Raw genomic sequence first — 9,404 nt, 5'->3', positions numbered from 1 at the left:
TTTTAATCAGTCCCTGATTAGAGGGAAGGAATAATACGTGTTTTTTTTAAAGCAGTGGAAGTGGCTTCAAGGTTCAGATTTGAATATGAGGGTTTTATGGTAAGGTATCGCTCATGTCTTAAATATATTTCTTGATAGTTCATGTTAATATCCACTGCACTGTTCATTTGTCCATACATGTACAATGTCATCCATCTTTTATGGTGCTTTAATGGTGACAATGTAATGAGAAGGACATCAGCCAATGTCCAACAAGATGGTGTCCTGGTTATTGTAATATTGGGCCACTTGTGAAAACATAACACTTCAACACTGTGTAGACGACCTGTCTGGGTACATGGTTGTTACGATTCTGATTTGGTAGTTGCTCTGCTTTTTTATTATACTATTCACTGTGGGACATGCTTTGAGTGTGTACTGTGTGTACCTTGATATTTCGGTGTGAGTGACTTGTCCTTCAAACCTTTTGAACTGGAGCAAAGATACCTTTTTGATTGAGTATTGTCCTATGATTTTGGATGCTAAACCAAATTTTGAACGATTTATTTTACTTTTAGCTTGTAAGAATAACCCTTTTGTTGATGTTTGAAATACAATATGGTTTTTATTTCGGGGAGCCCTTTCTCACATTTTATTGGTCCCTCCCTTATTTGTATGTTATTTGTAATTGTCATTGTGGGGGGTCCCTGTGTATTCTGGTTTGTATGATTGGATGTCATTCATTTGTTGTGGCCCATGTTTGGTGAAATCCATATCTGCATTCAATCAGGTCTTTCGAACTCCATAAGTCATTAATTGACTCATTTTGAAAACCACGACTCACAGGGGCGCTGCAGGACCAGGCCTTAGAACTGCTGTAAGTTTGTACTGAATATGGCCCAGCCCTTTCTTTTCAACTGCTACTGTCACTCATTCATAGATAACATTGTATGCTGACTGACCTACTACATGATTCTGGAGCTTTCATTATTTTTCCCTTCTACATTTCAACTTTTAAAACCTAATGCTGTCAGAACGATTCCAAATGTTTTTTGGGTCATTGCCACATCCTCACCACCTTTGCAATTCACAGTGGACGTAAAGAGAAAAAAATGGCCTGATTGTCAGTTCGCCACGCTTCTTGCTTGGTTCTTCCATTGTAGCTAGCCACCAGTCCATTTGGTTAAACTCAATAAACATGTTGATGACAAAATGAGGCCACCTACCTGTCATGTTTGTAACTTTTTCTATGTGCCTGTGATTGTGAACTTATGTCAGGACACCACCCAGCAGTGCCTTTCTTAACAATGTGCCCATTCCTCTCTAATCATTCAACCTGGACATTAACGTTCATCCCACCCAATTTAGTGGCCTTGTGGTTAGTGTCCGCCCTGAGATTGGAAGGTTGAGAGTTCAATCCCTGCATCTCTGCTTGGCACTCAGCATAAAGGAGCTGGATCTGGGTGAGGCCCTGTGATAGACTAGCATCCTTTCCAGGGGTGTACTTGTACATTAAGCTGCCTCACGCTACAGAAACAGGAGATTGGCTCCTGACCTATGAGCTGTTCCGGCTCACACAAGCAAAGGCTTGTGCCAGCTACTTCCTTACCACCGCTGCCACCAAATATATTAGATGGTGGATACAAGAAGGCAGGCATATCTTTTACTGAAAAGTCCACTATCTGACAGTGCCATTAACTTCCTGTCAAAGCATTTTCCTATTTATCCTGTGAAATGGGTAAACCTAAATTTATGAACCCATTGAAATCACTTACGACTAAAGTGTATTTATGAGAGTCTTTGTAGAGCCCCACAGTGGAGGTGTCGTAATACCAATAAAACCTAGCGGTCAAACAAATGCTTCCAATCGTTTATCCGCTGTTCATTTTGACTTGGTTGTTATGTTTTGATAACCAGCAATCTCTCTTGGACAAGGCAACTTTTTGTTAATATATTCAGCTCTATTTACTCTGAATCGAAAATGCTTATTAGCGTCGAAGTAGACATGCAAAACTACAAATCCCTGCAAGCTCTTGCACGTCATCTCTAGCAGACAACTTTGCTAACAGGTATTGTGTCAGTTTAAAACTTGCACAGAATTGTCCATTTTAAATACATTTTGCGAAGTTATTTATGACTACATTTAGCTAACATTGGATAGTTCATCCAGAGATTCTTACCTTTGCCTCGATTCGGCAGTCTCGTCCAGATCATCATCATCGCATTTGTAGTTCTTTATGATAGCCTAATTAGCATTTAATTTTTCTGGGTAAATGCACACAAATATATTGATAAAAGTCACCTAGTCCTAGAGAGGTTTACACAGTTATCAAAACTTCACTGCAGGGTAAGCCTAGATGAAACACCGCCCTATGTGAAGAATGAGTGGTGGGAAAACAATTGAACAGTTTCCCTGCCATTTATTATGACTCATTCTGTTGTACATTATAAGGTTCTCACAGTCACCTTTTGTTTTGACCCGACAATACCAAAGGAATTAAATGAGACTGGGTTACATTCAAATCAAAGGTAAACATTTATAGCAATAGTTGGGTTTGTACCCATGTGTACCCATGTCCATTGGAGTTTATGTCCAATGCCTTAACCACTCGGTCATCCTGCTGTTACCAAAAGACTAAAAAGTGCTGAGTCAAAGTGGACATAGTAATTTATTTTGGATTTGATTCACACAAACTTCAAATCAGAGTTTATTACATCCAAATCAAAGCTAAACTTGTTACCAGGAATCCACATGTCCACTGGAGCTTAAGTCCAACGCCTTAACCTCTCATTATCCTGATGTAGCTAAAATATACTCTAGAGCCCAGCCAAAGTGGAAAAAGGGGTCATAGACATTTCTTTCAGCCTTTATCCACATAAAATACAAATGAGCAAAAGGAGGGTTGATTACATCCAAATCAAACTTCTACCAGGAGTGTGGTTCGAATGCACGAGGACATTTATCCATTGGATCTTAATCCAACGTCTTAACCTCCCGGCCATCCTAGTTTTAATAAAGTACAATCAAGACCCTAGTCAAAATGGAATAAGAGGCACACAATATCTAAATGAGACTTGATTATATCTAAATCAAAGGTACATTTCTACCAGGAGTGGGGTTCAAACCCACATGTCCATTGGATCTTAAATCCAACGCCTTAACTATTCAGCCATTCTGGTGTTAATAAAGTACAATCAAGAGCCCAGTGAAAGGGAAATAAGAGGACACCGATTTTTGGCTTTGAGCCAGGCGATATCTAAATTATTACATCCAAATAAAAGTTAAACTTTATACCAGAATGGGGTTTTAAACAACCAAGAACATTCTTCAGTTCGATCATGAGTCTAAGGCCTTAACCACACTGCCATCCAGGTGTTTATAAAGGATAAACACCTAAAGTGCTGAGTCAAAATGGAGTAACTTGTCATAGTTGTTTCTTTCAGCTTTAATCCACACTAAATGCAAATGAATAAAGTTAGGGTTGATTACATCCCTATAAACGTTTTACCAGAGTGGGGATTGAACACACGTAGGCCATTGGATTTTAATTCCAACACCTTCACCTCTCGGCCATCCATTGTCAATACTTTCAGCCTTAACCCATACTAATTGTAAATGAGGGTTGATTACATCCATATTAAAATTCTTCCAAGAGTGGGGTTTGAACGCACATGTTGTCCATTGGATTTTAATTCCAATTCTAAACCTCTCAGCCATCCTGGTATAAATAAAGTACTTTCAAGAGCCCATTCAAAGTGGAATAAGGAGCACATAGTCAGCTATTTTGGCTTTGAGCTAGACAATATCTAAATGAGACTTGTTTACATCCAAATAAAACTCCATCAGAAGGGGGTTTGGAACCAACAAGAGGAATCAATAATTTCATCTCAATTCTAACACCTTAACCACTCAGCCATCTAGGTGTTTCTAAATGATAAACAAGTGCTGAGTCAAAGTGGAATACTTGGGACACAGTCATTTTATTCAGTTTTGATTCACACAAAATCCAAACAAGTGAAATTACATTTGATAACATCCAAATCAAAGGTAAACTTGAACAAGAAATGGGGTTCGAACCCACAAGGATATATGTCCAACGGCTTAACCTCTCGGCCTTCCTGGTGCAAATAAGTAACTGTCTGAAGCTCAGTGAAAGTGGAATAAAGAGCACGGAGGCCGATATTTTGGCTTTGATCCAGACAATATCTAAAAGTGACTTGATTACATTCAAAGTAAGCTTTTAGCCAGGAATTGGGTTGGGACCCACGAGAACAACCTGTTCCTTGGAGTTTTATTCCAACATCTAAACCACTCAGCCATCCTGGTGTAGATAAAGCACGATAAAGAGCCCAATGAAATTGGAATGAGGAGCACACAGTCAGTTATTTTTGCTTTGAGCCAGACAATATCTAAATGAGACTTGTTAACATCAAAATCAAACGTAATACAAGAATGGGGTTTCGAAGCAAGAAGAATAATAATTAAGTTGATAATGACTCTAACAACATAACCACTGAACCATCTTTTGTGTTTTTAAAGGGTAAACATTTGCTGAGTCAAGGCGGAATAAGGGGAACAAAGTCAATTCTTTCAGCTTTCATCCAATCAAATGTTGAATGAGTGAAAGAACAATTGATAACATCCCAATCAAAGATATTCTTCTACCAGGAGTGGGGATTGACCCAACGAGGACATATGTCCAACTGGATCTTTATCCCAACTCCTTAACCTCTCAGCAATCCTGGTGTAACTAACACAAAATCAAGGGCCCAGTCAAAATGGAATAAGGAGCACACATTCAGATCTTATGGCTTTGATCCAGACAATATGTAGATGAAACTTGAATACATCCAAATCAAACTTTCTACCAGATGTAGGTTTGGAACAAACAAGAACATTTTAATTTCGATCATGAGTCTAACGCCTTAAACACACTGACATCCAGGTGTTTCTAAAAGATTAACAAGAGCTGAGTCAAATTAGAAGAACTTGTCATAGTCATTCCTTTCAGATTTGAGCAACGCTAATTGGAAATGAATGAAAGGTGGGTTGATTACATCCAAAGTAAGTTTTTTCCAGGAATGCAGTTGGTACCCACAAGAACATAGCATTCATTGGATTTTTATTCCAACAGTCTAAACCACCCAGCATTCCTGGTGTTAAGTACAATCAAGAGCCCAGTGAAATTGGAATGAGGAGCACACAGTCAGTTATTTTGGCTTTGAGCCAGACAATATCTAAATGAGACTTGTTGACATGCAAATCAATCTTAATACAAGAATGGGGTTTCGAAGCAAGAAGAATAATAATTAAGTTGATAATGACTCTAACACCATAACTACTTAGTCATCTGTTATGTTTTTAAATGATAAACACTTGCTGAGTCAAGGCGGAATAAGGGGAACAAAGTCAATTCTTTCAGCTTTCATCCAAAGAAATTTCAAATGAGTGAAAGGACAATTGATTACATCCAAATGATAGATGAACTTATACCAGGAGTGGGGTTCGAACCCACGAGGACATATGTCCATTGGATCTTAAGTCCAACGCCTTAACCTCTCGGCCATCCTGGTATTAATAAACATAAATTCAAGGGCGCAGTCAAAATGGAATATGGAGCACACAGTTAGATCTTTTGGCTTTGATCCAGACAATATGTATATGAAACTTGAATACATCCAAATCAAACTTTCTACCAGATGTAGGTTTGGAACAAACAAGAACATTTTAATTTCGATCATGAGTCTAACGCCTTAAACACACTGACATCCAGGTGTTTCTAAAAGACTAACAAGAGCTGAGTCAAAGTAGAAGATCTTGTCATAGTCATTCCTTTCAGATTTGAGCAACGCTAATTGGAAATGAATGAAAGGTGGGTTGATTACATCCAAAGTAAGTTTTTTCCAGGAATGATGTTGGTACCCACAAGAACATAGCATTCATTGGATTTTTATTCCAACAGTCTAAACCACCCAGCATTCCTGGTGTTAAGTACAATCAAGAGCCCAGTGAAATTGGAATGAGGAGCACAGTCAGTTATTTTGGCTTTGAGCCAGACAATATCTAAATGAGACTTGTTGACATCCAAATCAAACTTAATACAAGAATGGGGTTTCGAGGCAAGAAGAATAATAATTAAGTTGATAATGACTCTAACACCATAACTACTAAGTCATCTTTTGTGTTTTTAAATGATAAACACTTGCTGAGTCAAGGCGGAATAAGGGGAACAAAGTCAATTCTTTCAGCTTTCATCCAATCAAATGTTGAATGAGTGAAAGGACAATTGATTACATCCAAATGATAGATTAACTTATACCAGGAGTGGGGTTCGAACCCACGAGGACATATGTCCATTGGATCTTAAGTCCAACGCCTTAACCTCTCGGCCATCCTGGTGTTATAAACATAAATTCAAGGGCGCAGGCAAAATGGAATATGGAGCACACGGTTAGATCTTTTGGCTTTGATCCAGACAATATATAAATGAAACTTTATTACATCCAAATCAAACTTTCTACCAGATGTAGGTTTCGAACCAACAAGAACATTTTAATTTCGATCATGAGTCTAACGCCTTAAACACACTGACATCCAGGTGTTTCTAAAAGATTAACAAGAGCTGAGTCAAAGTAGAAGATCTTGTCATAGTCATTCCTTTCAGATTTGAGCAACGCTAATTGGAAATGAATGAAAGGTGGGTTGATTACATCCAAAGTAAGTTTTTTCCAGGAATGCAGTTGGTACCCACAAGAACATAGCATTCATTGGATTTTTATTCCAACAGTCTAAACCACCCAGCATTCCTGGTGTTAAGTACAATCAAGAGCCCAGTGAAATTGGAATGAGGAGCACACAGTCAGTTATTTTTGCTTTGAGCCAGACAATATCTAAATGAGACTTGTTGACATCCAAATCAAACTTAATACAAGAATGGGGTTTCGAGGCAAGAAGAATAATAATTAAGTTGATAATGACTCTAACAACATAACCACTGAACCATCTTTTGTGTTTTTAAAGGGTAAACATTTGCTGAGTCAAGGCGGAATAAGGGGAACAAAGTCAATTCTTTCAGCTTTCATCCAATCAAATGTTGAATGAGTGAAAGGACAATTGATTACATCCAAATGATAGATTAACTTATACCAGGAGTGGGGTTCGAACCCACGAGGACATATGTCCATTGGATCTTAAGTCCAACGCCTTAACCTCTCGGCCATCCTGGTGTTATAAACATAAATTCAAGGGCGCAGGCAAAATGGAATATGGAGCACACGGTTAGATCTTTTGGCTTTGATCCAGACAATATGTAGATGAAACTTGAATACATCCAAATCAAACTTTCTACCAGATGTAGGTTTGGAACAAACAAGAACATTTTAATTTCGATCATGAGTCTAACGCCTTAAACACACTGACATCCAGGTGTTTCTAAAAGACTAACAAGAGCTGAGTCAAAGTAGAAGATCTTGTCATAGTCATTCCTTTCAGATTTGAGCAACGCTAATTGGAAATGAATGAAAGGTGGGTTGATTACATCCAAAGTAAGTTTTTTCCAGGAATGATGTTGGTACCCACAAGAACATAGCATTCATTGGATTTTTATTCCAACAGTCTAAACCACCCAGCATTCCTGGTGTTAAGTACAATCAAGAGCCCAGTGAAATTGGAATGAGGAGCACACAGTCAGTTATTTTTGCTTTGAGCCAGACAATATCTAAATGAGACTTGTTGACATCCAAATCAAACTTAATACAAGAATGGGGTTTCGAGGCAAGAAGAATAATAATTAAGTTGATAATGACTCTAACAACATAACCACTGAACCATCTTTTGTGTTTTTAAAGGGTAAACATTTGCTGAGTCAAGGCGGAATAAGGGGAACAAAGTCAATTCTTTCAGCTTTCATCCAATCAAATGTTGAATGAGTGAAAGAACAATTGATAACATCCCAATCAAAGATATTCTTCTACCAGGAGTGGGGATTGACCCAACGAGGACATATGTCCAACTGGATCTTTATCCCAACTCCTTAACCTCTCAGCAATCCTGGTGTAACTAAACAAAATCAAGGGCCAGTCAAAATGGAATAAGGAGCACACATTCAGATCTTATGGCTTTGATCCAGACAATATATAAATGAAACTTTATTACATCCAAATCAAACTTTCTACCAGATGTAGGTTTGGAACCAACAAGAACATTTTAATTTCGATCATGAGTCTAACGCCTTAAACACACTGACATCCAGGTGTTTCTAAAAGATTAACAAGAGCTGAGTCAAATTAGAAGAACTTGTCATAGTCATTCCTTTCAGATTTGAGCAACGCTAATTGGAAATGAATGAAAGGTGGGTTGATTACATCCAAAGTAAGTTTTTTCCAGGAATGCAGTTGGTACCCACAAGAACATAGCATTCATTGGATTTTTATTCCAACAGTCTAAACCACCCAGCATTCCTGGTGTTAAGTACAATCAAGAGCCCAGTGAAATTGGAATGAGGAGCACACAGTCAGTTATTTTGGCTTTGAGCCAGACAATATCTAAATGAGACTTGTTGACATGCAAATCAATCTTAATACAAGAATGGGGTTTCGAAGCAAGAAGAATAATAATTAAGTTGATAATGACTCTAACACCATAACTACTTAGTCATCTGTTATGTTTTTAAATGATAAACACTTGCTGAGTCAAGGCGGAATAAGGGGAACAAAGTCAATTCTTTCAGCTTTCATCCAAAGAAATTTCAAATGAGTGAAAGGACAATTGATTACATCCAAATGATAGATGAACTTATACCAGGAGTGGGGTTCGAACCCACGAGGACATATGTCCATTGGATCTTAAGTCCAACGCCTTAACCTCTCGGCCATCCTGGTATTAATAAACATAAATTCAAGGGCGCAGTCAAAATGGAATATGGAGCACACAGTTAGATCTTTTGGCTTTGATCCAGACAATATGTATATGAAACTTGAATACATCCAAATCAAACTTTCTACCAGATGTAGGTTTGGAACAAACAAGAACATTTTAATTTCGATCATGAGTCTAACGCCTTAAACACACTGACATCCAGGTGTTTCTAAAAGACTAACAAGAGCTGAGTCAAAGTAGAAGATCTTGTCATAGTCATTCCTTTCAGATTTGAGCAACGCTAATTGGAAATGAATGAAAGGTGGGTTGATTACATCCAAAGTAAGTTTTTTCCAGGAATGCAGTTGGTACCCACAAGAACATAGCATTCATTGGATTTTTATTCCAACAGTCTAAACCACCCAGCATTCCTGGTGTTAAGTACAATCAAGAGCCCAGTGAAATTGGAATGAGGAGCACACAGTCAGTTATTTTGGCTTTGAGCCAGACAATATCTAAATGAGACTTGTTGACATCCAAATCAAACTTAATACAAGAATGGGGTTTC

At 38.1% G+C, this 9,404-nt stretch overlaps 4 non-coding genes across 4 annotated transcripts; all 4 read right to left on the bottom strand.

Moving 5' to 3' along the window:
* Positions 1–5,470: 5,470 nt before the first annotated feature.
* trnal-uaa lies at positions 5,471–5,553 on the bottom strand. Its single transcript has one exon. It is a non-coding gene; the product is annotated as a tRNA-Leu (tRNA).
* Positions 5,554–6,296: 743 nt separating this feature from the next.
* trnal-uaa lies at positions 6,297–6,379 on the bottom strand. Its single transcript has one exon. It is a non-coding gene; the product is annotated as a tRNA-Leu (tRNA).
* A 744-nt stretch (positions 6,380–7,123) lies between these two features.
* trnal-uaa lies at positions 7,124–7,206 on the bottom strand. The gene has a single exon. It is a non-coding gene; the product is annotated as a tRNA-Leu (tRNA).
* Positions 7,207–8,776: 1,570 nt separating this feature from the next.
* On the bottom strand, positions 8,777–8,859 carry trnal-uaa. Its single transcript has one exon. It is a non-coding gene; the product is annotated as a tRNA-Leu (tRNA).
* Positions 8,860–9,404: the final 545 nt, after the last annotated feature.

Source organism: Oncorhynchus tshawytscha, linkage group LG13 (genome assembly GCF_018296145.1).
Source record: "Oncorhynchus tshawytscha isolate Ot180627B linkage group LG13, Otsh_v2.0, whole genome shotgun sequence".
NCBI classification, from domain to species: domain Eukaryota; kingdom Metazoa; phylum Chordata; class Actinopteri; order Salmoniformes; family Salmonidae; genus Oncorhynchus; species Oncorhynchus tshawytscha.
This window is presented reverse-complemented; position numbering and strand designations above follow the sequence as displayed.